This window comes from Spinacia oleracea, chromosome 5 (genome assembly GCF_020520425.1).
Source record: "Spinacia oleracea cultivar Varoflay chromosome 5, BTI_SOV_V1, whole genome shotgun sequence".
Taxonomy (NCBI): Eukaryota; Viridiplantae; Streptophyta; class Magnoliopsida; order Caryophyllales; family Amaranthaceae; genus Spinacia; species Spinacia oleracea.
The window spans coordinates 7711131-7716160 of record NC_079491.1 but is presented as its reverse complement, the minus strand read 5'-3'; the positions used below and the strand labels follow the sequence as shown (position 1 = coordinate 7716160).

The 5030-nt window shown below is 37.1% G+C and overlaps 1 long non-coding RNA gene and 1 other non-coding gene across 2 annotated transcripts; one reads left to right on the top strand and one right to left on the bottom strand.

Moving 5' to 3' along the window:
• Nucleotides 1–86, top strand: TRNAM-CAU (transfer RNA methionine (anticodon CAU)). The gene is given in 2 exon segments: nt 1–38; nt 51–86. It is a non-coding gene; the product is annotated as a tRNA-Met (tRNA).
• A 156-nt stretch (nt 87–242) lies between these two features.
• LOC110788147 (uncharacterized) lies at nt 243–5030 on the bottom strand. Its single transcript, XR_002533260.2, has 3 exons — nt 4771–5030; nt 3269–3730; nt 243–1764 (listed from the first exon to the last, which is right to left on the bottom strand). It is a non-coding gene; the product is annotated as an uncharacterized lncRNA (long non-coding RNA).

Sequence of the window (5030 nt, the reverse complement as noted above, 5' to 3'; positions counted from 1 at the left end):
GGGGTGGTGGCGCAGTTGGCTAGCGCGTAGGTCTCATAGCTTTCTGAGTAATCCTGAGGTCGAGAGTTCGAGCCTCTCTCACCCCAAAACTATTTTGTTATTTTTTCCCCAACAAAGTCCAAACCAGTTCAAATGGTATTACTAATACTTTGAGTTATCGCAATATCAAAATACCATAAATAAGTAAATAACCATGTAAATCCACATTTTGGTTTATTACAGACCGTCTTAAACGCTCAACATATAGAAATGGCCAAGTGTTTCATAGAATCTTTCATACACAAGTACTCTTAAAACAGCGATACAAGTACTGTCAAAACAACATTGATTATTATGTATGGCAACCCCATCTTTCATCAATTCTAAACATTAAAATATGCTATGATTTTGAGCATATCTTATTACTTACTGAACCCAACAAAAGTTCTATACTCCACATTAGTTATATTCAAAAAAGTGAAAAACCAAAATTACATTTGGGTATTTCTTTCATCGCGCCAGATAGCTCGGCGATAGCAAGTCCGATTCCCACTTGCTCAGTTGCTCTTCCCCGTAACTTTGTAGTCAAATCCATTACGGATTTGCAAGTTCGGAGATTTAACACACCCTTTTTTTCAAGAGCCACAGTTTGTTCTAACAGTATACTGTGTGGTTCCCCTCATTTAGTCCTCAAAAACAGCACACATGCCAGACAACATAAATCTCATAGCTTATGAATGAGCTCAAATCCTACCTCTTCGAAACAGTAGTAGCCCCAGTGAAGTCTACTTGAGTCGTTTCCTACCAGGGTGTTCAGCTCAACATGACTCGGCAAATTACTTCTCAATCAAACTACCTTATTCAGTAAACAAACATAATCAACTGTGAAATAATAAGATAAATACACCTGTACCTGTACCTTTACTGGGAGTTTGGTTATATGCTGCTTTTCTGTCATGGTTCTTCAAATCAATAATTGCACAATCTTTGTTCTTATCACCTGCAATTGTCTTACTACTTAATCACCAATTTCATATTGTCTTTCTAACAAAGACGTTCAACTGTCTTACAATCATCTTAATCACAATCACGTGAGGTTTTTCGTTCTCCACTGGATGAGGCTCAACTGTGGACGAGGATTTTTTGACCTCCTGTAGAACTTTCAACTGGTCAGTCTCATTGATCATTCTCTCATTGCTGCAAAAACCTGCTAAAGCTTTAAGCTGCGTCTGTAGAAAAGCCATGAGCAAAACAGCATGATCACGGATCAAAGAATCGTGAGTCGTGCAACTAAGCATTTGATCAGTGCTTGCTTGTATTGGTACAAACTGAGGGAAGGCTTAGAAGATTCATTTTTGCACACATCCAGCTAACCTTACAATCATGCTCACATAAATTACCCCTTTTTGATAGTGTGCAATCGGAATTGAAAATTCAGAACCAGGGTTTTGATACTGAGTAGAATTTGTCTTGATCTTGTTGGTCATTGACTTTGGCACATTGACCTTCCAAAATAACATGATCTCCAATGAACTGCGCCACAATGTTAACCCATCCATCCAGTGATCTCTCCAGTATCGGGTGAAATCATGCTTTGCTCAATACTCATCAACCCAAAAGTAAGAGTGCACTTCTGTAGCCAGCTTATCAACCAACCAATCTACATGTTGACATACACTGGGATCCTTCTCATTAACTAATATAACATTTATCTGACGGTGATAAACCTCTATTATTGCGCTCATCTCCTGGCTGGCAAGAGGAAGGGCCTAGTGGCCCAAAACCCTGAAATTGGAACACCAGTGTGATAAGAAACAGGTAAAAGCACTCACATCAGGGGGAGGGGAAGAAACCAATAGTTTACAATGTGAGGAAAAGAAGGTCATAAAACTCCTCTAGGAAATCAACATAATTATCAAAAAACAATTTTTTCTACCAAGAGGTCTTGTCCTAGTGGCAAAGACTAACGGCCTGTGTATAGTAATTTGTAATGTCCTTACGATTCATTTGGAACAAAAAAAAAAAAAAAAAAACCTTTCACCATCATAGAAGAAGCCGGCTCTTACGGTCCTTCTTGACATTTTTGTATCCTAAAATAATTTAAACACTTGACATTTCACATGGTATCAATTCAAAGATGTAAATCACACCAGATAATCAACCCCCCCCCCCCCTCCCCTCGCCCGCCCTAAAAGAAAAGTGATATACATCAGTACATGTAACCTGGTGCTCTACTAGAGCAACACTACAGTCTATAGGTAGTGGCATACCATAAGGGGAGGGAGCCCAAGGGCCTGAAGCAATTTGCATCCCGTGAGTAACTAAAATTTCAACAACAATGTCAAAGACGTAATCCGATAAGGAAGTCTGTTGAGAATTAAAAGTTCAAAACCCAAAAGCATCACAGGTCAAAGTTGATTTCATTCAAAAACTAGAAAGCCTATAGCCCAATATTGGTGCATGGTTTACACAATTAACAGTATAATGTTAAGAGATATGAAGTACAACTCTTTAGTACAATGGAGAATGTCATGAATTAATTTAAAATAACAAGTGAGAAAGCATCTATTCTCTTCAACTTATGTTTCTTAAATAAATTACGCTGATGGCCTCAAAGAAAAAAAAAGTGCTGAACTTAACCACTAAAATGTTGGTCTGCAACACTTCATACGAAGGAAGTTATTTTCAGAAGTTAATATCACAAGACGACATATTAGCAAAGGCCAAATAGTTTCTAAGTAAATAAGCCAAAAGGCATACTGCATACTTAGGCTTTGTTTTGTTCGACTTATTTTGACTTATTTAAGACAAAATAAGTTCAGATTAGTTCGGATAAGTTCAGATAATATAAGTTCAGCAGAAATAAGGTTTTTTTCACATTTTCACACACAAATAAGTTTATTTTAGACAAAATAAGTTTTTTTCAGATAAAATAAGTTTAAATAAGTTCAGATAAGTTCAGATAATATAAGTTCAGCCAAAATAAGTCCAATAGAATGGAGCCTTAATCATCCTAATACCGTTAAAAGGACCGTCTATAATAAAACCAGCTAACTTCCATGCAGAATCTTTTGTTAAATTCCTATGGTGAAGAGCCCTCATCCACTTATATGCACCCTGCTAGAGAACCTTGGGGAAATCACCCAAGCTACCTTGTTCTCCAAATTGAATAAACCAAAAGAGTCACTAGAAGGGTAATCATAATCAGTTTGGAAATTGTATGTGTAGGTAGAGAAATGAACATAGATTTCTTAGATTAGTATCAAGAGTCAAAGAAAACAGAACAAACCTTAAATTTGTTTGTGCCAAATCTTGAGTCAGAAGCTAAAAGACCACCTTTACCAAATCAAATCATTTGCTGCAACTACCACTCTGTTTGAATTCCAACTTATGAACAGATCAGACTCAGAGAAGTCCTGATATAAAAAACACACGTTGGATGACTTTCAGCCCACATGTTTAGGCTGACAGCATCACCAACTTCTAGTTCATACTTGGATCGATGTATTCTTTTCTCTTGTCTCCTCACATACCTATGTGTTAGAAGCATCACGATTAAAAGGACCCCCCTGTTTTCGACTGATTCATTGTGTCTCTGCATTATGGTCTCCACAGATTCACCGACATATAACAGAAAGTGAACAAACGGGAGAAGATCCTCAAAGATATATGGAGCATGCATAGCACGAGTTCCAGCTGCCTTGTGTTGTGGACCATGACAAGGTAATCCGTTCTTGTCAACATACTTATGCTGAATATATGTGATAATCAACAGAAGGTCGAGCAATGAGTTGTTTTACAAAGAAGCATCTAGCTTTTTACTCAAATTCCACAAAGCAATGAACAAATACAGGGAATTTAGCAAAAAATGACAAGCATATAACACGTACAACAAAAGGATCAACTCATCTTAGAACACAACCAAACAAGGGACAAATGGACAATAAGATAATTTTCCTACATTAAGTTTTAAAATTCCTTGGGAGTTAGGCATAGTAATCCATCTTAGAAACCCTTGCAGTTTACCTCTTTTTTCAGTTTATTAGACTTATTGCTTGATCTATAGTACACCAAATATGTAATATTCATTGGAAGAATCAAAGCTCATAGGATTTCCAATCAAACCATGCCGTAAATCTCTAATCAATAACAAGAATGAATCTAACACACACAGTATACCATAAATCAAACCATATGTCATAAATTGCCTAGCTCCTCAAGTTCATAGGACTTCCAATCAAACCATGTGTATTGCTTCTAGATATTACAACCGTTCTTTCCAAACATCAATCTCATTCACTAAGATATTCACTACACAAACAACTTCTTTACAATGACGTGAATTCATGACTATGCCCCAAGCTAAATTTATTTTCCAACTTAAACTTACTTTAAATGTTAAGCAATTCAATCAAGGTAATTGCTTTCCCTTTCATATATTTCATCATATTTGGAAAAAAAAAACAGCATCACAACCCTTGAACTTCAAACCCTAACTTCGTTTTTTTATTTTAATTGTTACTCGAAAACATTTTAATAAAATACAGCAGACAACCAATTCAATTGAAAATAGCAGAGAATATACCATAATAATCAAAAGTAAGCCGGTCACTTCGAATTTAAATTAGATTCAGGCAAATGCAAATGTCAATTACGTAATTCCAATTTGAACCTGACCTCAATTCAATTCATCACAAAACAATCACCAGAAATAAATGCAGCAAACCCAATATTTCAAACAGCAGGAACAAAAATCAGGAAAAATAAGAGGATAATGAAAGTAGGTTAGACCTGAGCAACGACGGAAGGAGTGGTTAACTGGAAAAGGACTGAACAGGCGAACAGCGCCGGATTTTCCGGGGTTAAGGGCGGTTTGACAAGATTTCTGTGAAGAACAGGGTGAAGTCAGCGGTGGCTTCAAATTCGCGGGAGAAACTTACTGTTCGCCGTCCGGGTGGGACAGGGATTCGCCGGAGGAGTTGAGGGAGAGTGTGAATCTCCGGAAGTCCCGAAACTGAATTTTCACGTGAGAAAGGGGAGTCAGTTGATGC